We start from the raw sequence: 27,764 nt of genomic DNA on the forward strand, positions 1-27,764 counted from the left end.
AAAAAAAAATAATAAAGTTTTTGCTATTTTGGCCCCCCTCGACGGCTTTGCGGGATCAATGACCACAACGTAAAATGCTTGCTTCGTTTTAATCCAGCATGCGTTTGGAAGTAATACAACAAAAACAAAAGCGAAGCGCCAGTCCCTGTCGCGTTGTATCTTGTGTCAATGCGGGCCTTCAAGAGCGCAGAGAATTATAGGCTAGATGACATCACTTTTGAAGGAAAGCGTAACTGAAGGTGCAGTGAAAACGCGAAAAAAAATCAAACCGCTCCGCTTACGAAACAAGGGCGCAACTGACAAAACACATCTCTATGATCATTCCACCAAGCGCGTCCGCGTGGCCTAATGGATAAGGCGTCTGACTTCGGATCAGAAGATTGCAGGTTCGAGTCCTGTCGCGGACGCAATATTTTTTTCAAGCTTTTTTTTTTTAACGAACAGTTTTTATTTGTTTCTATATAGCTAGACCATGCCTCCCGACGTTTGCCTTATGCGCGTGCCAGTAACAAAGCTTCCACCATCAAAGCTAAATATCGTTGCGAGTCACGGGCGTAGCTCCAAGGAAGCTCATCAAACCGTTCGCCGTTCTTAATACCAACTGGACGTATAACTGTTGATATTATGTCGACATTTTAATTGGTATACGAAGTTTCAGTACGTTTCGGGGCGCGTCCATCGCAGCTTCAGTTTAAGTATCAGTTTATTTTAGATACGAACAGCGTCTCCACCGGTCTGCTGCGTGCATAAGGCTAAGTTCGTGGAGATGGGGTGCAGGAATAAAAGAAATAGGAAAGTTTAGTGAGCGAGTCGTGTGGAAAGTGAAAAAAAAAAGTTATTAGACCTACGCCTACGGCTTAGCGCACTAATCAGTGAAAGCTTATTAACATCAGCCGAGAGGTCTGGAGTGGCGGGTTTATTTTGACGTTTCACTGGCGGTTGTCCGTCCGGTTGGGCGTCCTTCTGTTTCGTGCCGCTTTACTTACATCCTGGGCCACAATTGGTTTTAATTAAAGGTAACGGCGCAGTAACCATCACTTCTCGATGGACACCCGAATCGCGTTTAGGGGGAAGGGAGGAAGGACGGAGTGAAAGATGAAAGAGAAAAAGAAGCTCCGAAGTAGAGGGCGCTGATGTCGCAGAGAACAAAATACTATACACGGGCGCCTTTTGCGTTTCGCCTTCATCGAAACGCGCCCGGCGCGGCCAGGGTCGAGTCCGCGTTCTCTGTCTCAGCATCCAAGAGCCCTAGCCACTGAGCTACCTCGGTGGGGTATAGCTTATAGCATTAGCCTGCAGCTAATAATAATAATAATAATAATAATAATAATAATAATAATAATAATAATAATAATAATAATAATAATAATAAGAAGAAGAAGAAGAAGAAGAAGAAGAAGAAGAAGAAGAAGAAGAAGAAGAAGAAGAAGAAGAAGAAGAAGAAGAAAAGAATAAAAATAATAAAATAATAAATAATAAAAGAATGAAAACGACGGAGAAAACACGCAATGGTGTGTGCTTGTGCAGCTTTCCCTCTGCGAGATGCACTCGCGAGTAGTAGTAGTAGCATTAGTTGTTTATGACGGACAAAAATGAGAGAAAAGATGAGATGCGGGCATACCATCAATTGTCTGGCTCATTGCTGCAACCTGGATGTCAAGAAGGAAATACTTGCATTCGAATTGAGGGGATAGGCAATGAGGAGAGCAACGCGCGTGAGCAAGAAAAGGAGCTGTTTTCCTAGCGAAAATTCTAATATGATTTGCTTCTCGACAAATAATAGGTAATTATAGGCTCATTAGAAATGCAGCAGATTGAAAATCGGATATGCTATTAGATTTCACTGACGCTGGGATGTAGTATTGGAGGGCCATCATAGTGCCAGAATACCACTAAAATATAAAACCTTCTACACTTAATGTGTAGAGATAGGCAGCCTTCAATGCTCTTTAACTCCTCCGAGCAGTGCAGCCATGTGTACTGGTGGCGAGTTGCTCATCAGCGAAGCTAGATCGATAAATATTATACGACTATAGCGATCAGATAGAATTCTGCGCGCGGTTCTGTAATTGAAGACAAAAATAATTATTGACGGTAAAAAGGACAGTGCTGTTATCTCAAATTATACACGTTTCTCCCTCTTAGACTAATTCAGACCCATACCAGGCTAATAGGGAGCCATACAGAAAATACAGGAATGTTAGACCAATACATACTTGTACTAGAATTTTCGCTAGGGATCACAGACCGATTTACAGCACGTTCAGTTCAGGTACAACATCCAGGATGTGTAAACCAACTTCTTAATGAAAGAGTATGGCTGGCCAATGCATTTTCGTGGGCGCGAAGCCTCGTCATAGTTTCGGCGCAATTTGTCCGATGTGTTCAGCGCCTGGTGATAAATGTTGTCGCCATGCTCTTCTCCCTCTCTCTCTTCCTCTTTGATACCTGCTCTCCCTCTGTTTTTAGGCATATTCACAACGAATATCGTGTAGGGGGAAAGGGCGATTCCACTTGGAGGCAGCAAGGAAACGGCCTGCTACTAAGTGGTACCGTATTAAATACCTCTGGCATTGCAGACAATATTAAATCATTTCGAATGATGATCCAGATCACAAAGTTTATTGATAGAGTCCGTTTCGCTCTGAAAAACTGGGAAAAAAGGGTCCAAAGCGAACAAAGCATGTCGATACAGCGGGGACTACTGTACTTCAGCTCGTCGGTATATTCTATATTTCACATATAGTATATTCTAGGCACTATAGCGAGTCTCTCTATTGTACCTAACGTGTTCGTTCTGCGCATGCGCCGATCATTCAAACAACAGGTTGACAATATATCGCTGCAAAACGTCATTTGAAGCTCCTTCAACGGAAAAGTGGCTTATAACATACGTCTTCAAATTCCAAGCACTATACGGCACCTCCTCAGGGGGCATTAGAAAAGAGTTATACTTTCAAAGCACCCACGTATGCAATATCAGCAACAAAAAGTAGAGGGGGTGATGACCGATTATAAAGCTATAATGCCGTTAAAGAAACAAAGAACAAAGCCAGTTTTGCCCTGAACTTCAGTCGAAAAGCTCAGGTTTCCTTCGATATATTTCAAGCGCGCGATTTCTTGCTGATGCCACAGCTTAGCGCTGCGCTTGGCTGATGCGCCTGCCAGCCACAAGTAAATATCACGCGCATTTCTTTCTGAACGTTCTGAATCTCCCCGCGCCCTTCTTTTAGCGGCAGCTGCGGCAGTCCCACGACACAGGTGGCTGCTGCGTTTCACGGGGGCGTATTAAAGCTATCACGGCGAACAAACAAAACTTAATCAGGGCACCCGGTCGGCTTCGCAGTGTTCCGCTAACCGCTGCTTCGCGTTCTCGCGAATACAGATCGCAACCCGCGGCTAGCAAGCAAGCAGGCAGGCAGGGTAGGCATGGCTTCCGCTGCCATAGCGGCTAACGGCTCGCAACGAATACAAATCGCCGTCGCCCGTGCTCGTGAGCAAGCGCAAGTCGACAGTCCATCCTCTCGTGAGGCCATGCCGCGAATGGTAAAAACCCTAACTGCCGTTGTACACATTACGGCCGGCTCAAAGGGGGCGACGCCCAGAGAGAATGAACGCGCTCTCGGAGCAGGCGAAACCGCGCCGCCGTTGCAGACGATCACTCTCACGCCTACTCCCCGTGCGGCCGCTGGGCGACTGGCGCTTTTGTGTTCGCGTTTATGCGCGGCTTTGTGGTGGGCTATTCGCTTCTTTTGTTTTTTGCTGCTGCTGCTTTATTTCATTTATTTTTCGCTTTCAGCTGCCCGTTGCAGTCAGGCAGAAAGGCGGTGGGAGTCAGAGGGAGGGGCAGACGTTGTCGGTGACGCTCCTCGATCCACCGCGGACGTAGGATGCGGGCCATTTTCGCTTGCGCCCCCTACGCGAGCGACGTGCTGCGGACGGGGGCCGCGACATTCCATTCCGTCGGCTTGCATGTCTTGTTCGCTCTCGAGGGTTGCGTCAACCGGCTGGCCTGGCGCTGCCGCGGCGAGTTCGCTCGCGACCGCACTTTTCAAAACCGAGAGGTCCGGCTGGTATCGTTGTTGTGGGAGGCATTGTTGAAAGCGGATTGAATGCGCGCGCGCGCGCGCGTGCTTGGTGCGTGGTCATACGAGCACCGCCCGCCTCTTGTAGTGGCTTGCGTGGTGGTGGTGTAAGTGTAAGAGCAAGCTGTTGGTTGCGAGCGAGAGGGTAATAACAAAACGCGGCGTTGAGTGCTAGTGTGATTGGCAAACCACTGCTCCTCAGCTGAACGAAGATGGACCATGGTCGAGCGGCTGCGTCGCTTCGTACATTCAGTGGCCTGCGTGCCGACTACGCCTGCGGTAGGATCAACGACCTACCCACAATGGATCTACACGCGAAGATAGCCGTGGAACTTTGATGATGCCAAATTTCGCCGACGTGGGTCTCATTGTGCTGTGGAAAGCAAGAAAGGTCGTGGAAATAGCTCGCCACGCAAGTGTTTGCGGTACGATTTCGGGTATTGGACTGGGGTGCCCTCGAAAGGGATCTGAGAGACTGGATGCGCAGTTCTGTAAAGGCAGGGAAGTATTTTACTGTGGGTGTCGTCCGAAAGAACCTATATAGTACCTGATGTCCAAGCGCATTTGAATACGACTCCGCGCACTGATGTGACCCACATAATATACCCCCCACCCCTTCCCGTTCTGTTTCCTACCGCTTTTTGTAAAGGCCATGTCGTTGAGAAATTTATTCTATGCCTATAGAACCTCGATGAATAGAGGAAGGACACAACACAGACTCTTTGACCACTTTCCTTCTGACGGTGTCAGCGCAATATTTGGCGAGAACCGTTTCTCCGCAGATTTCATCTATTGAGTCGGTCACGGTCACCGGCGCCGAATATTGGCATATAGGTTTTTGAGAGAGAGAGAGAGAGAAGCCCTTCTTATCAGCCAAGATATAGAAACTAGCGCAGGTCTTGGTTCGAACCATGGTGTCCGAGCGCTCAGACAGGCTTGAATGAAGCGTGTGTGTCTGTCTTAACCTATTGTGCTGTTCTTACTTTAGCGAAAATATTATTCTTGCTATTTTTTTTAGAAACTGAAATACACGTAGTTGTTATAATAAAGGGAACACGTTAGCAATGACTGCTTCATAACTATAAATAATATCTTGTGGAAGAATAATATCCACTACACGTTTTCAACTTCAGTGCACACATAACAGCGCGATCCATTTTTGCGTGCAGCATGACTGTTCCTTTGTATGTGCACTACATTCAAGCAAGTCTATAGCATGAAAGTTGAAGGAAGAATGGCCACTGGCCGCAGCTGAGATATTGGTAACGGCGTCACTCGTGGCATACTTAAGTCGTGAGTTCGGTCCGCGCTGACGGCGTGCTGTCTTTCTTTTTCTATTTTATTTAAGCTGTAATGACAGTTGGCAGATATCGCTTCCTCACTAGAATGAAAGTGCTTCTATTATTCAACCCTTTCCTTGGCCTCTGTGTACTTTTGCGATTTTCTTTTGCCGCAGATTATGCAAGAACTGCGCATTTATAAGGTTACTGAAGTGCCTTTACATTCGAAAACGCACTTTTTTTTCGTTGAATTCAGCAGCATTTTTGACGCATAATTTCTACCTTTCTAATGAATTCCTTCTGCGTAGAGGGCAAAGGTCGTGTTTTTATTTTTCTCTATTTTTGAGGCATAGCTGCACGCTGAAAGACTGCTTTTTGGTTCTAAAGCCGGCCGAAAGGTGGCGGGACAAAAGAAAGGCACGCCGAGCGAGCTGTAGTAATCGATGGCGCGCTCATTACCATGGAAGATACGCCGGAACAGGAAGGAGAAGGCGCTTCCCTTTGTCTATGGCCGGCACACCGCGCTCTTAACTGGTCCGATATCTGAGCCACAAAGGCAGTGCTGCCCTGCCATCACCGCCCACCGTGCGACCATGCAGCCTAAGTGGGCCAATGGAAATGTGCACAAGCCACGAGGAAGAGGCCTCGCAATCTGTGCACGCGAGGCTTTCCTTAATATAGTTGCACTCCAGACTGCATGATGGCTGCTCCGCTGTGGTTCCGGCATGCGCAACAGGTTACGTAACACTCGCGGCTTACGTGCTGGTGTTTCGAAGGGCTTATAAATGTATAAATGTAAAAGCGTGCTGCGCTTGTGTGGATGGCAATGAGTAGTTACACCCTTATTACAAATTTACTCCACCTTGGGGGATTCGCCTAAAACATTTGATCAAGGGACCATTTGTGTGCCTCATGTGTGCGCCCTGTGCGTGTGAGTATTTTCTGGTGCACGGGACAGGGTTCGATTCCACTCTTATAAAAGCAGTCTATAGATCTACAGACTTCGTATAGACTGTATTGCCTTCCTATAGATATTCCTTCTGTATATTCATTGCCTGTAGACTGTCTATAGACAAAAGTCTACTAAAAGCTTGGCCATAAATCTATAGATTGTCTATAGACTGTCTACGGAGTCTGTATTGTCTATGGGATTTGTCTATGGAAAGTCTATAGACAAAAGTTTATGGGCAGTTTATACACTGTCTAAAGACATTTTGAAAGTGCAGCACTGCAGTACACCCAGTTAAACTGAGTAAGAGTTAAATACCACATCTATTAGCCAGGTAGCAGCGACTTGCTCGAAACAGCTCGAAAACACGCGAGAGCGAGTTTCGTTAAACTGACCTTCGACTGCACCGGCTCAGTTCCATATTGGAATGCAAAGATGGCGTGCTGTCATTTTGTGTGCGCGGCTAAGAGTTATGCTGGAAGAAAGCAGCATCTCTGTTTCCCGCATTCAATGAAAGGAAAGTGCATGCGCACAGCTTGGGGCGACCTCGCTGCGTGTTGCCAAGTGCCCTCAGGTCCGTCTTGGCACCTGACCGTGCACACAATTACGCCAGTAGGACAGTAATCGTGTCGCCACGAGTGTGATAATAGGGTCCCGCCCTGTAGTTCAGGAAAAGAAACAGGGTGCGTGCGCTTCGAAAGGAGCGTATTTATAGTACTGCGATGCCGGAATTTGGGGCGGGAGACACTATATCGACGCATAATTGCGCGTGTCGTCGCTTGGGGGTGCAGGAAGTGTCTCTACTATACAGGCTTCCTTCCGCCCGGTGAGGATTTTCTTGCTGCCAACTCCAAGTGCCGTATAACGCCGCACCTAATTGCGTTGCTCGCAGCGATTTCCGTGCGTCGAGAGCAGAACGAATAGGAAATGCAGCCAGCCAATATAAAATGGGTAGCTATGCTACTTCCGAGGGCAAGGGGTCGATGAGTTATGCAGAGGATAATTTGGCGCTTATAGTGACCAGAAAACGAAAACAAATCAAACAAACAAAATCCGCAAGCTTTTCATCCTAATCTGGAACGAAGTGACGGCTATGTTTTGTTCTCTGCTATAGTTGTTCCCTCAGTATGAATCCAGACTCACAAATAATAGAGGCAGAAAACAAAAAAAAAACAATAGAGAGAGAGAGTGGCAGCTTCGCGGTCAGCTGTCGTGCCTCGTGATTTAATAATAATAATAATAATATTTGGTTTCGGGGGGAAAGGAAATGGCGCAGTATCTGTCTCATATATCGTTGGACACCTGAACCGCGCCGTAAGGGAAGGGATAAAGGAGGGAGTGAAAGAAGAAAGGAAGAGAGAGGTGCCGTAGTGGAGGGCTCCGGAATAATTTCGACCACCTGGGGATCTTTAACGTGCACTGACATCGCACAGCACATGGGCGCCTTAGCGTTTTTCCTCCATAAAAACGCAGCCGCCGCGGTCGGGTTCGAACCCGGGAACTCCGGATCAGTGGTCGAGAGCCCTAACCACTGAGCCACCGCGGCGGGGTCGTGATTTCACTGCAACCATGTTCACGGCGGAAAGAACACCACACCGATATAGCTACATATGTTACGTCACAGCTGCGCAATACAGCTACTCGCGGCAGTACGGTTTACGACAAGTCCGCAGCACAGACACACACACGACGAATTCCAACGGCGTTCCAGTTATACCGGCACCACAGGCTCATCGGCAACAAGAACAAGAGGGTATAGTTTAGCCGCATAGCCTGAACAAAAGGGTCACTCGACCGGATGCCTACAGCGCCTCGACAGCGTCCCGAAAAACGCGCCGCAAGCTCTGATAAGCATAGCGCGTCGACCGTGCAGGACAGCCCGATTTGCCCCGGCCTCTCCAGCGATCTGCGCCGACTCGCTTGAGTTGTCCCAAAGTCGTGCTGTTCCCGCTCGAACAAAGGGCACTCATTTGGCCGCGATTCGCGCCGTAACTTGGTCGCTCCTCCGATGAAAGAGAAAGCCGTGTGTGCTCTCTCACGGACTGACCATGCACGCACGCTTGGCGGCGAGGGATATCGGACATAGCGTAGCGTGAAAATCGGACCGGCGCCGCTGCGCTGTCCGCGGCTGTAGAGGAGGGAAACCGTTATTATGCGCGCAGTGACCCGGCGCGCCTTCGAACGCTCTTAATTGCCGCGGCGAACTCGGCTGGCGGCGTGTTCATCTCGCGGGCAGGCATGTGTATACGTCGGGGTCCCCCCTTGCCTCCTGGTCGAAATTGAGCGTTGCTCAAATTACCGCATTAACGCGGATTCAGGCACACAAGAGAGAATATATTTTAAGTGTGCAAACATTTCCGCGTCTTTCCACCCGCCGCTCTCTCAACCCCTTTCTTTATTTTTTTTTAGGCTTGAGGAGAATAAAATAAGGGGTCGTGCTCTTGTCTGGCAGGCGTGCTTACCTGCGGTTAATACAACGGCAGGTAAACCAAGACCGCCAAGCTAGGTTTACGGTGTAACCGTGGCTATAAGCAAGGTTCAGTTTTGTGAGATTGAAAAGCAAGTAGACCGGAGAGATGTGAACACTTTTAATAATAATAATTGGTTTTTGGGGGAAGGAAATGGCGCAGTATCTGTCTCATATATCGTTGGACACCCGAACCGCGCCGTAAGGGAAGGTTAAAGGAGGGAGTGAAAGAAGAAAGGAAGAGAGAAGTGCCGTAGTGAAGGGCTCCGGAATAATTTCGACCACCTGGGGATCTTTAACGTGCACTGACATCGCACGGCACACGGGCGCCTTAGCGTTTTTCCTCCATAAAAACGCAGCCGCCGCGGTCGGGTTCGAACCCGGGTGGCTATAAGCAAGGTTCAGTTTTGTGAGATTAAAAAGCAAGTAGACCGGAGAGATGCGAACACCTTTAATAATAATAATAATAATTGGTTTTGCGGGAAAGGAAATGGCGCAGTATCTGTCTCATATATCGTTGGACACATGATCCACGCCGTAAGGGAAGGTTAAAGGAGGGAGTGAAAGAAGAAAGGAAGAGAGAAGTGCCGTAGTGGAGGGCTCCGGAATAATTTCGACCACCTGGGGATCTTTAGCGTGCACTGACATCGCACAGCACACGGGCGCCTTAGCGTTTTTCCTCCATAAAAACGCAGCCGGCGCGGTCGGGTTCGAACCCGGGAACTCCGTTTCAGTAGTCGAGCGCCCTGTAGCCACTGAGCCGCCGCGGCGGGTGGAACACTTTTCTCCAAAATACGAACGTCGGATTTTTAATTTTATTTAGGGAGAGAAAATTCGAGTGCGCATCAAAATGTTTTGAAATGATTTCCCTGTGTGAGTGCTGCGCCAGTTTTACAACATCCGCCGACTTAGCGTACAGAGCTGATAATCAGTTCGCCTGTATAGCTTGTGTATGCTATATGCACTATACTGCGTTGTTTAGTGGGTTATATATTTACTGTCAGAGTCTCGTAAACATTTTCAGTGATTTGGTTAAGGAATTTGTATGGTTTAACGGAGCCGTGTCGATGACGCGTTACAGCTGCGATTATCTACGGCTGCAGCGTCACGAGGCCCCCAATTGACTGTGATAATAACGTCCAAATATTTTGCGTAAAAGAGCCAGAACCAGCTTATTAGACGAATTAAACCAGTCACTACATAAAGAAACGCACTACACTGTAGTGGTTGCAGCCGTGCCACGGAGGAGTAAGAAGTCACATGACATACAAGTGGAACAGCTTTACATCAGCGATGACGATACTCGTTAGAAAGTATTTTCTGAGCCTCTTACGTTGATTTCCAAATAAATACGACAAAGTTTATTGCCAACATTTTCTATTCATGATGGCCTCTGATGAACTAATTATCCAATTTCTGTCTGGTCTTCATATGTTTCTATTGTGAGCGAGCTCTGCTTTCAGGGTCTCAGTTATACTTCTGACTCATTACTTTCATAAGGAGCCGTTACGTACACAAGTAAGAGCCTTTTAGGCCTTGTAAAGCGCTCATGATCGCAAAACAAGCAAGCGATGTTTCATTGGAACCATACCAGAGCTAGTTATATAATTTCTTTCCTTACTTAAAGGCCCGACGGAATTACGCAAGAAGCGCTCACAATTGGTGTAAATCCATGCGTAGCAGAAAGATAAGGACAACGAAACGCTAATACAACAAAGTATTAAAAAGCAAAAAGAATTGGACATGATGATGGGGAATATGAAGATAACAAAATACAGCAAAAATGGATGCTTGGCAGTATGCACAGTTTCAAACTCAATGAATGGTTCAAGACAAGCTTAAAACAATGTTTACATGTTGTGTAAATGTCTGGTAAGTTTGACGGGAAATGATTTGCGGTCGCTGCAAGAAACTTTGTTCTTCGGCAGGGCATTCCAGTAGGTTACAGCGTCAGGAAAAAGAGAGTTGCCGTAAAATGCGAAGGCGTTCAGCGTATTTTTTTTTCTGCTTTTATTTCCGGTGCATGTTTTGAACGGGTTTGATGCGACTTCTCCCCCAAAGTTTCACTGCGTTCCAGAAATAACCGAAACCTGCACAAAAAGTTTTGTGAGTACAAGGAGACAATTATAACCAATTTCGGTAACAAGTAATTCTAACAAAATCGTCACAGAAATGCATATACACTGTGTGAAACTGAATATTGGAAGGGTTAAGCGTATTGAGGAGTAAACCAGCGACTGCAATAGAAAGAAAGAGAGAAAGGAAAAATGTACTCTCTTGTCAAATTAGGAGGAAATTATTTTGCGTTTTGTTTGAAATGACTGCGGAGTGTTCAAATTCCCCTAAATATACAAATGCTTGCTTCGAATATGCTCGCGCTTTGGCTCTGCGGATCGTCCGAGTATGGCTTCATATATTAATTGTGAAAAAGATCGACCCCAAAAGGTATTCTTGGAAGCCGTGTGGTGGGCCTCTTTAGCATACTTCGAAGTCCTTAATTTCGGAGGCGTCAGAACAAGAGTTCCTCTCACCTTGAACTGATTTGGAAGCTTGGCAATAACGAACAACACGGCATGACGCCGAAGCAGGCCCCTTTGGCTATGCACCTTTGACAAAAGCTTTACGTGATTTCACTGAAACAGCGAGCCTAAATTCGCGTTAATACGGTAATACGCACAGCCAGCCTTCAACGACATGCATTCGTTCTCGTTTCCGCTCGTGTTTACAGCGTTGCGCATCTAGCACGGTGGGAAGGAGGTTGGGGAGGCGGGGGGGGGGGGGGGGGGTGCCAACTGCCGCGGCATCGAACTCCTCCTTGTTGGGCTGGGCGGAGCACTTAGCAGTTTGCTTATGCGAAACACGCGTGTTCCACGACGAAAGGCGTTAGCACGCGCAAAGGCTTATCGCGAATGACTGTGCGAGGCGTGCACTATATATCAAAGGAGCTATCGAGGAACGCGGCTCTTAAGCTGTTGTTTTAACTTTGCGACCGCGAAGACAACGGAGAATTTTCTCTTGAACTACCGAAGGTACAGCCGTTGTAGCCCGCGTATCAGGCGAACGGTGTACAGTGTGTACCTTTGCACGCAGTTTGGAGATAATTGCTTATTGCCACAGTGACAACAGAAGCGTTAAAAACTTTCGTTGTGAAGATCGCGATCGTCTCGAGGGGCTTATCTTTACGGTTCATGTTTCTTGTTTCCTGTGTACTGTTGCTGTAAAGACGGAGATACAGGAGTGGCAAATGCGTTAGTGTTGATAAGATGAATATTCCTCGTATTTTGTTTGGTTTATGGGGGTTTAACGTTTCAAAGCGACTCAAGCCATGAGGGACGCCGTAGTGAAGGGCTCCGGAAATTTCGACCACCTGAGGTTCATTAACGTGCACAGACGTCGCACAGTACGCGGGCCTCTAGAATTTCGCCTCCACCGAAATTCGACCGCCGCGGCCGGGATCGAACCCGCGTCTGTCTGGTCAGCAGCTGAGCGCCATAACTACTGAGCCACCGCGGCGGCTTCCTGGTATTTTGTCTCGCGTAATGAAAATTAAATAAGGTCATCAAATTCAGGCCAGATACTTTAAAGATAAGCCATTAACTGACTTGTTTTTCTCACTTGTCCATACACTACCTTGCTTGCTCTTCGTACTGAAGCATGATCAAGGTTAAAACACACACACACACACACACACACACACACACACACACACACACACACACACACACACACACACACACACACACACACACACACACACACACACACACACACACACACACACACACACACACACACACACACACACACACACAATAGAGTGTTTTAGTTTCACGTACGTAGAGGGTTCACGTACGCAAACGTGAGAAGTCTACGTAGCCTGCACGCAGGTGGTTTGAAACCCTTATAGTTACACGTATGCGAAACACGCCGCGCGTTACGCCTAGCGCCATCTACTAAGAAACACAGACACTGGCTGTAGCCTAAATCATCCAAGACAAGTCTTTAAGCCAAGCCATTCATAGCAAGACGGTTGCTATGACGACGACGAACGCTACTTCGTCAGGCTTAACAGCTGAAAAATCGCCCTTCTGTCTGAAAAACAAAAGCTATTTGTCGCTTGAAACCTTATGCGAGGGTAAGAATGGGCAAATCGAAGACGAATACAACAACTTAGAACACGATATCGCCTCGAGGGATTAGCGACGAAGCTGTTATCGCCGCGAAGCGGCGGGCAGGGCTCCGCCATGTTTGTCAACGCTACGTATACGCAAGCAACGCAAGGACCGCAACGTAAAAATCCGAATCTCACGTACGTACGTGAGACTCGCGCATACCCTTTGCGTTCTGCGCATGCGCACTGGTCACCCGTAAGAGCTCTACGTACGTGAAACTAAAACTCTCTAAACCACCTGCGTGCAGGCTACGTAGACTTCTCACGTTTGCGTACGTGAACCCTCTACGTACGTGAAACTAAAACTCTCTACTTTCGCGTATCCGCGTACCGGCACTCTGTGATACTCCATTTAAATTTAATGAGACGACGTACTGGCTCACTTGATTGTTCGCTTTGTTACCAATCGGTCGATGCCACCAGGTTAATCGTAAATTTTTTCTAATCCAGTCATTAACCCATCTAAGTATTTCGCAGGGATCACCAACCAAACATCGTACAGAAAAAAAAAGAAAAGAAACTGCCTTCTCGAAAGCGTTTTAAATGAAATAACTCCTCGGACAGTTCCGCCTCCAGGGCCTAGCTATCAGACGAGAGAATCGGGAGTAGGTCAGCTCATAGACACCGCGCGTTCTTCACGAAGCAAAAGCAAAGTACGCCTTCAGTAACTCCCTCCGCACATTTTTTTATTTGTCTTTCGCGCCCTTGTCCACTGAGGCGCGCCACACACCTACGTCTAAGTCACTGCGCAGGCGTGGTGCACTCGGTGCGCTGTGATACATCACGTCCCTTCGGCCGCGCTTCGACGCAGACATTATCGCGTTTTTCACTAGTACCATGCAGCGCAGTGGAATATACAGGGTGCAGCACCTAAGACTTTACACAGGTTTTAAAAATGGCCTTTTTGATTTAGAAGAGCGCGTTTTTCGGCATAGCATTGTCAGCGGTGTAGTACGTCAGAATACTGCTAAGATGCGCTAACTAGCAGGTTGGTTTACTAATATTGAATAGTTAACTTTTTAACTATTACTCTTAGGCTACTTAATTATTGAAAGGCGTGTAGCGCATCGTAATTCATATCCATATCTATTTGTAGAATTTCGGAAACGTGCTAACCCTCGACGCTCCGTGTGCGGACGAGATTGACTTATTTGTCATCAGAACGTGTGGACATTACGAACTAGAAGTAGTGCCGATAATTTATTCCTGGGAAAATCCAGGGGCGGATTTATGGGTCCCTCTTAAAAGGGTGCTTGGAGGCGGCTCTAGATTCAAACTATGCATACTTGGAGTTTTTCGTAAAAAAAAAAGAAGGTTCAGCGTGGTTTTTGTTTGTAAAATTTTTCGCTTGGAGGGCTTGTTATCATAATTTCGGAAAAAGAACTCCCAAGTTTTTACACTGCATTATGTGCTAATCTTGGAGAAGACTGTCGCAGTGCTGCTGTCTTTTCTCCAATGGCTAAAACTATACAGACAGTACAACGGGCGCACGGTCACGTGGACAGCGCTTGTCTCGTCATGACGCGTAACCGTCACGTGACCTCATGTTGACTGCCTACGCTCTCAATTCGCCGGGGAGGGCCCCGTATAACAGCTTTCGCTGTAAAAAAAAAAATACCTTCACTGTCGTTCGCTCATCAGTTTGCGGACTTGCCGCAGCGACACCGCGCTGACAAATCATCGAGACTGCTCCGCTTTACAACGCCTATTTAACGACCGCTCAGGCGTCGCTCGCAATGCTCCGCACACACAGCAGAAAGCGTCTGTATCGGCATCGCGCCAAGTTCTAACGATGCCTACGTTGCATTCCCGAAGTAGGCGGAGCACCCGCTGGAGAGAGCGCCGGCCTTCCGGACAGATAGGCACACAGAGGAGCCGCCAACCCCTCTCCTGGTGGGGCGCTCCACTGGCGTCCTTGCCCGGTCCCGTTACTCCGTCCGCTGCTGCGCCTGGCCAAGGGAGGCGGACTGCAGAACTACGCACCCACAGCATGGGGCCGGACGGAGCTCACCTTGCCAAGGTCGCCCCGGTATGCGGCTACTAATCGATTCGAGGGCTTCGCAGGGGCCGCACGAATTCGCCAGCGACCACGGCGGCTGCAGCAGCAACAACAGTACGCCGCCGTGGCTCGCAAAGCGACTGGCTACTGATTGCGCACGCGGTGGTCAGAATGCGCCGCGTTTTGATTTCTTTTTTAAATTTAATTTTTGTTTCTTGTCGTACGGAGGAGTTGCGCTGTTCGCTGCATTGTTGTTTCTTTCGGGCCCGTTAGGGGCGCCAGAAGTTATCGCCCGCCACATCGCAAAGGCTCGGGCGTGGCTCGCACAGATACTCTGGAAGGCGCTTATAGTTAGAGCGGGTTAACTAACTTATGTCCAGCGCTAAGTTGTGAGACCTTGGGCGACGCTGGGTCAGTCGTGCTCTATACTTATACGTATTGAAGCCGAGCGGACGTTCGGAATGCGGTTGGTCAGCGCCCCTTGCATTCTGTATTTTATTTTCCCCTTCATGCCAGTTACGGTATGCGCTGTTTCTTGTTTTTTCAATGACATAGGGCTTATTAGGCATCTGTTCTCTCGCACACGTAAATCAACCCGAGGCGTGAGGCTAAGCAATAGTGAAAGAACGCAGCGCTCTAAGCGCGGCGTAACGAGTAAGGCAAGATGTAAGCTTCAAGCGCGAACGGCCCACTTGCAAATGAGCTGTCCGCACACATTATCGACGTTGCTTCGTGACATTTTTTTTTATTTTCATTTTTCATTTCTCTCGTTCATGCCCTCCCTTTGTAAACCCTGCATGCAGTTTTCCAGAACACAATCCAGCACAGCACACTGAATTTACGTGGGCAATGCACGAAAACTTGTTGACACAAACGTTAGTGTCGCGGTTGCTTCTGCGTATACGAATTCGGGCCTTCGCACGTGCCCATTCAAGCACAGAGGCGCGCATATTCAATCAAACGAACTTCCATGCTTACACGTCCCTTACAAAAATTCATTTAGTCGGTCTATAGACTGTCCATAGAATTCTGCCTATGAAGTCTTTAGACTCTATAAATCATATATACTGTCTATAGACAATCTACAGATTTATCGCCATACACTTCTAGTAGACAAAAACTCATTTAATCAGTCTATAGACTGTCGATAGACTTCTGCCTATAAAGCATTTAGACTCTATAGATCCTATATACAGTCTATAGGCAATCTATAGATTTATGGCCATACACTTCTAGTAGACAAAAATTCATTTAGTCAGTCTATAGACTGTCCATAGACTTCTGCCTATGAAGTCTTTATACTTTATAGATCCTATATACTGTCTATAGACAATCTATAGATTTATGGCCATGCACATTTAGTAGACTTTTGTGTATATGATATCGATAGGAAGGCAATATAGTCTAAAGAAGTATGGACCTCCTGCATGTTTGTAAACAAACGAGGTGGCGCTGCAGTCGCTAGCGAGCTCGTGGTAGGCAAAAGGTCGGGGAGTGGCGTCGCGGATAGGTGTTGAGCGCGGGTTTTCAAGGCTTGTAGGCGCGTTTCCAGTTTCTGCGAATCATAGCAATGGTCGATGCTTCCAACTTAGTAATTTGTCGAAGTACACGAGCTCGCGTTGGCCACGTGCGGCCTATAAAGAGAAATAGTTTGCCACTGTGTATTGTATATATGGTTAGTAGTAAACATGTAGAAAGCGTTCCTGCCGTTTATTTATGCGCTAGGCATTGAATAAAACAAGTTTTGACACTCTGCACTAGCCGGAATGATTTTACTTCGGGACAGTAGTGAGGGGAAGTGCTGTCCTTGTTTCGTCGGAGCAGACATGCGCTCATCGTCTGCTGACATACGTACGTGTCGCGCTGTGCGAAAAGTGGGGACAGCGTCGTGTCCCTGATCTCCTGTCTCGCTTAGCGCTGTTTTTAGCCGCATGACCACGCACCAGCCAAGCCGACTTGTCCTCTTGTTAAGCTGGTCGATTAGGTGAAAATTTTTTATTTCTAGAATTATTTTCTTTCCTAGCCCTGAAGTCTAGTTTCGTGACGAAAAATAATAGCAAAATATTGAGTACAAATTTATAAATTACGCTTTTTATAAGTGTGGTCGTCAAGAACTGTGAGGTAATTTCTTTGATTTCAGTGCCGCATTTCTTTGAGCAAAGAGAAAGCGAAGATGCCATAAACGAGGGAACAAACTTTAAGGTTCGTTTTCTGACCTCTCACATTTTCTGCGACTGGATCACTCACCTTCGTAATTCGCATGAAGATCAAATGATTCCATTTGTCGCAAACTATTCCTGAGACGTCGAGGAGCGTAATAAATCTCTCGATTTTTTCCCTACATGTGCAGTATTGTGTTAGTTATTTTTGTAAGAAACGTTTTCATGTAACTATGCATGCATAAGTACTGATCATATAGAAAAAGAACTAATCGCGTCATCGTACAGAACAGGGCTTTATGTACATGCTGGCATAAAAAAACTGCGCACTATCTACTCAATTATTTGAGACCTAGCTTGGGGGGACTTGACGACGGTGTTAATTATAATTACCCAGAACTGCACCAGGTATATCTATAAATAAAAGGAATTACTGAAACTAGCGTAGGAATTTCATATTTGCACCAAGTTTAGTTACATATCGCATGCATGAATAACGAAAACACTTTTCATGCCGCGTCACCTCTCAATCTCGCCACGTGCCTGTTAGTAGCACGCCTACGGCTGCTTCTTTCCAAACAAGCTTCGCGATCATGTATTACCTCATGAAACATGACACATGCATGATGCAATGAAAAAGCATATGGCGTTTAGCACACTTAAGGTACGCTATTCTAAGCACACCAACGCGACCGCGCAAGATTGACACAACTTACCGGACTTCTTTCTACTCGAATAAAATAATTACGTCGTCATATCAAGAAACAGTTTCAAGTAAATATTAAATGTCACAAAACGCCCCATTAAAACATGGTGTGCTATTAACAAAAAAAACGCATTCCTTGGGGTCGAGTGAACCTGTCGGCGCCCCGTGCACTCCGGCTCAAGGTGATAAGTACGTGTGCAGCTGCATATGTCTTCTTTTTTTCCTTGAGCAATTATCAGCCTACTATCCTGAAGTTCAGGTGAATGAACGCAGTAACTTTCATGCTATTAAGTGCATTGAGTGGCAGTGCCTATCGACTCCCAGACTTCGTGCTTTACTGCCGTGGCCCAATGCCTGTTAGCCAGTTTGCGAATGCGGCATTTATGCGCGAGAAACCTATCGAGGGTAATTTATTATTTTTTATGCTACTACGCGGATCCAGCAGTGACGCAGCTGGTCAATACATGCTGCTTCTGCAGTGCACAGGCTTGAAGCAGCCGCCGGTAACTGCGGCAGCTGCGGTAGGCACGGGCAAGCGGAACCTGTTTTGCCTACCATGCGAAAGTCGCTGCTAACATCAGCGCCACCGCATCTTCGTGACGTCACGGGGTGAAGGAGGTCCATATAGACAGTCTATAGACAATTTTGTAAGGGACTGATCCACTCCCTGAATCTATCCCACATTCGCATTCTTCACGAGGTGCTACGCGCATTGAAAGAAAATAATTGAATCCTTCCGCTGTTTCAGCTTCCAACCTTCGCTTAAGCGCATGCTTTCGTACATAGTCCTCGCGGGCACGCCCAAGGTTGCCTCACCGCTGTCTGTGCGCGCCGCCCACGAAACTTCGCGACGACTTCGATGATCTTCATGGCGCACTCGGGCCGCGCAGTTACGAGCCCATTACTCCCGGATGTCATCGCGCAAACGACTCCGGGAGCACTGCTTCGAGCCGTCACGACGGCCATCATCGCAGTCTGCCGCTGCACGGACGATTGCGCAACGGAGCGGCTACCGTTTCGTGTCCCGCCACGGCGATTCTTATGCGGTGCTTCGAGGACACGGGTTGCACGTACCACGATTCCATCTCCGGTTCGCCCTCTAGAGATGCTCGAACGTCGCTGCGCGGGGCACACGCGCATCATGTGATCAAGAGTGCGCTCCAGTGGTATGTGCACCGTATACGCATTCATTTGTTGGCCTCAATTGCTGCGCGCCTTTTGCGCATGTCCGCCGAGACTCTGGGGGAAAAACCAGTGCACGCAGTCCCAGCGGCAACGGCGGTCGTCAATCAGTCAGCTATACACTGCGCTGAACGGGCTGCCAATTTGCTGAAGGATGCATGTGGTTACGCGATGGTTGCGGGTTGCACTCCGGTATCCTGTACGATGCTCCTTGGCAGAGCAAGCGAGCTCTGCTCGTTGCTGTTGGCGACGGCCGTTCAAAGAGCGGGTTGCACCGCCCCCTGACGTCGGGTTCACTGGTTCCGCTATCCCTATAGTTCAACGCCAGCAAAGGAGGCTTAATTACATCTGCAGCTTCAGAATGCGTATTTGCAGAACAGTGTAAGGTGCATACCATCCCATGAAGCGGTAAAGTTTTGGCGTCCTTTCCTGCGTTCATCCAGGGGGATGGGTTGGTCCGCTTGGTTGGGTTTTTTAAAGGCATATTTAACATATATGACAGATAAGGCATATATGACAGATTAAGACATATATGACATTCGAAAGATGTATGTCTAGCACTCAGCAAGCTGACATTATCTCTAGCGGGTAGAGTTAATCAATCAGTCCTAACTAAATGGTTAGTTGATTACAGAAGCATAACTATTGGTGGGCACGCTACATGTGACCACCAACAACGGTAGATCAGCTTCACTGACCAGTGGATTTCTATGTTTGAAACGGTGTGCATAGTGCAGGTGTTAAGATTCCTACACGCACATGTATTTACCAAGGCTGCATGTTTTACGCCTAAATAGTCCTGGGGTCTGTACCTGACACAGGGTGTTTTGCGGAAACCTGCCTTGTCCAGCACTGTTAAAGTATAGTGAACTAGAATGTGCTTAAATATACTGCAGTGACCTAGAATTATATTCTAGTCCAGTGAAAGCTGTAGCTCTCAGCTTTCCTCAACGAAGTTAATTTTATTTTTCGCAACATAGGTCTCACTTCCTGCGGCATAATAACCGTGCCCCGCAGCAGCACCTCCCCGGCATGCAAACAAACAACAAAGAAAACAACACCAAAAGGCGTTAACGAAGCGCCAATTACTGCTCGACTACACCGGGCAACTTTAATCGCGTTGCGCACTGCATGGCAAGACCTTGGCAGCAGTTTACAATGTGGCTCGCCCGTTAGACGCGTTTCGAATAAATGCTACCGTGCATGCGTGCTTTCGCTATTACATTTTCCCTCGAGTACGTTAGCCAAGCTTTCTGGCTCCTTTTAAAGGTCGCACACGCGCGGGCGCACAATCTGGCTAGTGTTGCAGTTTTCGTGCGTTTCCATATCCCAAGACCTCCCCACTTTGGGCGCCATTTTCGTCCCAAGTCACACGCCTAACAACGTGTGCATGCATAACTTTGTACTTAGCTCATTTCCACGTGACGGCATTGAGGGCGACGAAAAGCAGGGATAGCTGCGTTCTGCCTGCTCCCCTCCCCCTTCCTATTTTTTTTATTTTTTATTGTAGCTGCATGAGCCCAGCGTTTGTCTGCGGGAGAGGCGATAAGGAGCAAGGCCTTTCTCCGCGCCGTGCTGCTGGCTGCGCCATGGGAGACTCCGCTCGCCGGGGCATTTTGGCCCACCACGGAGAGAGGCACGCGCACTGGATGAAAGCCTTGATTATAATGATTCCGACCTTGCTGTTGCTTGGCTGCAACTAGATACGTCCAGTGGCAGCCGCTGCAGATAGGCGTACACTGTGTGCCTGCAAGTGTATCTAAAGTGGACGCTGACAGCAACGTGGCCAAAAAATGTCGCTGCTGTAAGCGCGAGCCCGCTTCCATGTTCGAGTTTCTGACGCGGTGGCGGTGGTCGAGATGTGAGGCGTTACTTGGCAAGGGGAAGCCGGCGTGTTAATTAGAGCCGCTGACTCGACATACTGTTAAGAAAGTATGTATACAAAACAAAGGGGATTAAAAAGAGCATTTGCGCAGAAGCACGCGCAAATGCTCCTGTGTATACTGTGTCCTGCCGTTGTTGTTGACAACAGAGCTTGCGCGCTCCTCACTTTACACGGGCTGACCCCGATGTTCACTAGCTTGTCTTTTAAAGGAGACAGAAGAGGAAAATAAGGATTTGGCATGAAGGCTTTGTTCTACTTTCACTTCGTTTTTTTTTCTTGTTTATTTCCTGTCGCTGTGACGTAATTACCGTTGGCGATGTTCAGGTACTGCTCAAATTTATTCTGTCTTTACTATCAGACAGGTCAAATTGGGGAGAAGAACTCGGTCAGCACTTAAAAGAATGACAAAAGCGGAGGAGGTCGATCTTTCTGATACGTTATAGTAGGGTTCTAAATGGTATTGTATTTTGCTTCTAAACAAAACCGTGTCCATGCGATTCTCTCTTGTGGATGTGTTCCGTTAGAGCTGGGGAAACAACAGCAGTTATACGAGAGCCGTAAGGAGATATTTCTACAAAGATACATACACGCCTATCCTCAGTACGTTGTCACAACTTCCACAGTGCCTTCACATGCCTGGCAAATGAACTGAGCCGCTACATAGACCATCAATCGCTGTGCATTGGAAACCCCTTGCGGCTTTCTGTAAACATGGCAAGGAGGTGATTTAAAGAACACAGTTTACTTATTCCTAAAAAAAATATGCTCGGAGATGTTTACTTTCGTAAGAGTGCATCTGTCTCGTCGTTTTCCAGGGGAAGTAATTGTTGCTGGCATCACCAGTATGAAATTTTCAGTTTAATTTCCAATGCTACGAAGTTTCATTGCGAAGGTGGATATGTATGAACTAGCGAAAAGTTGGATTGTGTACGTCATGCTTCTTCAGGAGGAGGCACTGTAAGTGTGCGCGTGCTATTTGAAGCCTCGAACAGACGACAGGGCAGGTCAGTTCTCGTTAATTATTCGGTACATTTTTGCAAGCTCAATGTAGCACATTTAGCACCTTCCACATCGCACGCTGTAGTAAGGGAAGTCGAATGCACAACTTCTCATACGTTCGCATCTTGTACCAAAGGTCGAAGGCCTGTGACAAAACTTCAAGAAGGGTAGAAACCACTTGACGAATCCCTACAAGCAATGTGGTGGTTTCTGTAGCACGTAATTAACGAGCTATCTGTTTTAAACGGACACTGTGGACAAACAGAAGTTTGCCTGTATCGACAGTGTACCACATTCTAATCACCAAGAGACCACTCTCACCCAGAACGGAGCTTTTATATAAGCTAGAAAAGACCCAAAAACGAAATACGTGTAGCCATCACCGGCCGATCTGGCAACTAAAATGCTTGCGTCAACACCGATTTTTCGCGCGGATCCCAGAGGCTACTCTATACTATACCACCATTCACTTCAAAGCGGTGGTAGCACGTCATTTTCGGTGAGGACGTCACGGGTTTGTATCACAAGGCGGGAAGGTTTTTAAATCCAATTTTCTCGCCGGCAATTGCGTTTTTTACTGCCGGATAAACGATAACATAGCCAGAAGGAGCCACAGAAACCATTTTTACAAAGAACAACAGTTGGCTGGGGTTGTCGCCAGTGTCCCTTTAAAGCAGCGCTTGAAAATAACTCTGCTAAGAACACCAGCGCTTGCCTATATGCGAAAAACTTCAGGTTAACTTCTCTTCCAGAGAAACTGCTAATAAAACGAATACAAAAAGTTTGTTCTATAAAATGATGTGTTCACTACCGTCAAATGACTCATGAATGGGATGCATTTTCGTTGCAGGTTACTTAATAACGCAAATATTAATGTGTGGGATTTTCAAAAGGAATTAGAAAGGCTTCTTCAGCATTTTAATTTAAAATGGTAACACGTCGCTCACGTGTTAATTGGTGCACAAAAGGAGTTCACCTGGCGTCAAAATTTTATAATACGTAATAATGTTTAAAAAAAAAACATTTCATTGCCGTCTTTGCACGCAGCCTGTAACGGATATATGCAGCCTAAATTTGGGTCTGCGAATTAAGCAACTAACCTTTACATTTGAAGCAATTTATCCTGAATGCAAATAAAATGAGCGTCTTCGGCAAAGCCACGCCTTGTATACACTTTCTACGGCCGTTGCTCATGGCGTACAAAGCAGCGTGACACAAAGACAACGTATAAAAATAAAGCACACAGACGAGCCCTCGTTTACGCGGTGGTCAGCGTTATTCTTCTCGCTTTCTGGTTATCTGCCTTGTTACTCGCTGTGTTATGCAGTATATGCCGTCACACCCAGTTTTTCATCTCACGACGGCAGGTGTGGATCAGTGGAAGTTTGCGGACCGGTGATACGCCTTCGATTCCGCCACGAACTCGGCGCGCTTCCGGTGGCGTACTCGAGAATCCTGTCCCGCAATATCGCCGAGACAATGCGCTCGCGTAGAGAGGCGGCAAAGAGCCGATGGCGGCGGCAGCTCCAGCGAGCCGACGCGGAAGGCAACTAAGCCCACTCTGCAAGCGCAGGCAAGCGCGCGATAGCCCCGTATGATAGGGAAAGGGCTCGGTTCCGTTTTGGCTACGGGGCTGAAACCGGCTCGGCGATCCTCGAGATCGAATTGACCGACCGGCCAGGCAGCTAAGCCTCTCCCTGCTCGGTCAGGTTTGACTAATTCTGTGCAGTGCAGTACGGAAACCTCAGCAACGACCTCACCTAATAGAGAGAGAGAAAAAAGATAGAAAGCACTTCAAATGAAAGAAAAAGGCAAAAACCAATCTCGGCTTCTCTCCACGCACGCTTCCCGCTGTCGTGTCGTTCACAGAGGTTCGCTCGGCTGTCCTTTAATTGCAACCTATCTGATTTGGCATAGACCTAAGACTCCGTGCTGAAAGTAAGGGTGTAGCTAAGCGGTTGCTTATACGAGGCTCAAGACGGTTGCCCTGTTTTACCCCGGCCCTCCTTATTTTTATTTTTATTTTATTTTCTACGTGTGATCGACCGCATATAAACGGCCCACTTCGCTCCTCCTTCCCCCATTCTGCCCGTACCGGACACATATATGTGTGACTCCCACCCGCTCCTCCCTCGCAGAGCCATATAATTTTGGCCACGTCGCTGGTTATAAGGCTGCCAGGCAGACCTTCTGTCTTATTTTCAATGCAGAGAACCATCCTCGAGCCTGCAGTACACTCGAGGCAGTGCTGCTTGAAAGCGGTGCGAAAGTGTTACAGGGCGCGGCAACGGAGGCAAGACGCCCGAGACAAAGCAACAACACAGAAAGCACTAAGGCACAGCTTCCACGCTGCTTCTCGTGCGCGTCTACGGCGTGAGGTGAGCAGGAAGCGAGTGCAGCTCACGTAACGTGTTCGGGAAGACCCGAAAATAAATAAAAAGACCGGAAGAGAGACTGCGATGAATGAACGGATCGATGGAGACTGCAGGCAGGAACAGAACGGCGGAGCGACGGCCCAAGGGCTGTAACGAGCATTGGAGAATGCGTTCACTCCACCGTTTGTTCGTTATTCATTAAAGTCTTTAAGCGTCGACCCCTTTCTTAAAGAGAGGCGACGGTATACGCGAGGAGGACAAGAGGGAGGAGACGAGGCGCAGTTGCGTAACATCGTATATCCCTGCGTTCTGAAAAGCAAGTTAGTTTCGCCTTCAATGTGCACACCATCGATTACGGGGTTTTGGTTCCGGCCTACTTGCTTTGCCTTTCGGGTTCTTTTGTTTTCTAGGTTTGGCCGTCGCGACGATCAATCACGGCGAAACGCGGCAGTTGAAAGTGCGTTACGCGAAATCGGCTCAACCTTCGGCATCGCCCTGATAAGTCGCTTCTGGCCATTTGTTGCGTGCGTGAGAAATGACAATACTGAATGCATTTCGAAAACTGGGGGGACGCTTAAGACACTTTGAGAGTGGAATGCGATAGCATTTGTTTTCTAATCTGTCGCAGCGTTTGTTGCAACTCCTGTGTCTGTTTGCGTCAGTTTCGTTGCACGGTCCGGCAACCGCCATATCTAGAATGCTAGCTGCAGTAGCAGGTATATCCGCTATGGTGTGACGGTGCCAACATTTGCATGTATCACTTTTTATCGGGTTTTTGAGTTAGATTCCTTACCGAGGTTGCTCACTGCTCGGCCGGTGGGCAGGTTGTCATGTCTTCACAAGGCCACATGACCTCTCTCGGCCAATCAGAGTATTTAATTGCCAGCTGTCACAGTAAGCAGATTGCTCGCAATCCGGTGTACAGGATGCCACCTGCTACGATGGGCAGGTTGGAATGACGTCGCAATTTCACGTGACCTTTCTGGAACAGTCAGCGAATTTCGTGATATGGGACATCGGCGGGGTTTTGGTGTGACAAATTTAATAATATGGTATTAAAAGCGCGCGGCGCAAAAAAAAAAAAAAATAGACGGAGGGAAGGACGAGAGGGGAAGAGGCAGAACAAAGCGCGGATGGTCGAGGCGTGGTCCTTTGTCCCGTTTCTTGGCGTTGTTCCCAACGATATCCAAACACCACTAGACGAAACTTATTCTAAACACAACTCGTACGCAGGACAGCCTTGTAGTTCCACAGGCCTCGAATTCCTCTGGAAAGTCTGTTAACACGTGTGCAAAATGCTTCTTTATCCAGGAACGTTATCGAAGACCTCTCTTCTCTCTCTAAAAAAAATAAAATAATAATAATTGGTTTTTTGGGGAAAGGAAATGGCGCAGTATCTGTCTCATATATCTTAGGACACCCGAACCGCGCCGTAAGGGAGGGGATAAAGGAGGGAGTGAAAGAAGAAAGGAAGAATAGGTGCCGTAGTGGAGGGCTCCGGAATAATTTCGACCACCTGGGGATCTTTAACGTGCACTGACATCGCACAGCACACGGGCGCCTTAGCGTTTTGCCTCCATAAAAACGCAGCCGCCGCGGTCGGGTTCGAACCCGGGAACTCCGGATCAGTAGTCGAGCGCCCTAACCACTGAGCCACCGCGGCGGGGCTCTAAAAAAAAGCCGGATTTAGAACTGCGATCTTAGCGCAAACCGCCTTCGTACGCCTGAGTGCGATATCCATACACAGTGTAGAAAAAAAATGAGTGAAAAGTATTTAGAACTCGGAAACAGTCTGACCTGCTTAGGTACCATCGGAGCGCACGAAATGTGTAAAATGTATTTCAGGAGCCGTGCAAGCGATGAACTACATTGACGGTCAGTTTCTCTAGCAGTAGAGGCGCTGGTGGTGTACTGCGTTATTTTCTTTTCTTCTAAAACAGTTCCGACCATGTTCCTGCAGTATTTTGTTCAATTTGGCTTCCTGCTGTATCCTCTTGGATCGAACAGAGAAAAATTATATCACTGCGGCACCCTCATTGGAGGAATGCGTAAGCATTTTCTGAAAATCATTTGCATTGTTTCGCTTATTTTCTACTTAATTAGCTATAATTAATTAATTATCACGCCAAATGACGTCACACATAAGACGTCACACCACAATTTTTTTTTCAGACGTCGATGTGACCCACCCATACTTTTGACGTCCACGGTGACACGTGACCCCGGTCGCCATTTTCGCGCATTTTCAACCTAATTGGCTCTAATTAATTAACTAATTACCCTGCATGCACCTCATGATTCCCCCTGCAAGATTTTTCGATGTTCTATCTAATGCAACCATTCCTTTTCTTATAACTCAATTCGTTCGAATGTTATCGTGATGACAAGCTCGTGATGACACGAAACCGCAAACATAGCGATACAATGCTTACGCATTAATCATTAATCTGATTTTTGTCAGATCAGTTCATCTTAGCCTGAATCCTAATTTCACTCGTCCGACGACAAGCATGCCAGGCACTATAGTCGGGTACAACTCCAGAACGAAGCGATGAATGCCACTGGCCCCCTTGCTTATACCCCGTAGCGTACATTCCGAAATCCTCATATCTACTCCTGATGCATCCCGCGGAATACAATCCCCGCTGCACACTCTGCAATCATTCTAAAGCAAATCCCAATCACATCCTATTCGAGTGCCCAGAGGACCCACCACCTCTGAGCTTCCAAACCTCAAACCAAAGTCAGTGGGAGACTGCGTTGCCCAGCCCTCACCCGGAGGTACAACTCCGGATAGCGGGCTGAGCCCTGGAGGTCAGCAAGAGGCATGGTCTTCAAGCCACCTAGCGCCGTCGCGAGTCTCATCCCTAACCCCCTATCGTCTTTGTCATATGACAAATAAAATTTTGTTCCTTCTCCACATCGCGGAGCTTCTACGTGCAAGGAGGTAAACCACGATTTAATTGGATTAACAGCGACGTCACGACAACCAGTCGACGCCATTGGCTGGAGGTCCTCCTTTGAGGGGCATGCGCCGCTTCGTTTACTATAATAATATCTCTGTTGGAATGCTATTGGAAACCGTGAAGCCAGACGTGGTGTATTTGCTCCCTCGCTCGCACCAGTATACATACAGAGACAGGGGGAGACGCCCTTCGGCGCTCGACGGCCGACCGTAGACCGCGAAAGAACAGCCGCATGTGTCCGCGCACCGTGGCCTGCTCTTCAAGGGGGGAGAGCGGACAGAACCGAGACGGGCCTTGGCCCCGATCACTGTCCGTTCGCTTTTGTCTTCACAGGCACAGCCGCCGTTTCGGTGGCCGGCTATTTACCTGTCTGGGCCACTGCCTTCGTGCAGCAGCAGCACCACCACAGGAAAGCTGGTGCTCCCGCGTTACGGGGCGCGCGCGCGCAGCTCCGAACGCGTCGATTGTCAAGTCTTGACGAGACCGGGTCTGCTCAGTAAAGGCGCGTTTTGGCGTCTCTTTACGGAGGCGTGTTACGTGA

General features: G+C 47.8%; 1 protein-coding gene and 1 non-coding gene across 2 annotated transcripts in view; both read left to right on the top strand.

Moving 5' to 3' along the window:
- The window catches only part of LOC144098930 (uncharacterized), a 114,788-nt gene that overhangs the window by 37,386 nt on the left and 49,638 nt on the right, over nucleotides 1–27,764 (top strand). The window lies entirely within an intron of this gene.
- On the top strand, nucleotides 335–407 carry TRNAR-UCG (transfer RNA arginine (anticodon UCG)). The gene has a single exon. It is a non-coding gene; the product is annotated as a tRNA-Arg (tRNA).

Source organism: Amblyomma americanum, chromosome 7 (genome assembly GCF_052857255.1).
Source record: "Amblyomma americanum isolate KBUSLIRL-KWMA chromosome 7, ASM5285725v1, whole genome shotgun sequence".
Classification (NCBI taxonomy): domain Eukaryota; kingdom Metazoa; phylum Arthropoda; class Arachnida; order Ixodida; family Ixodidae; genus Amblyomma; species Amblyomma americanum.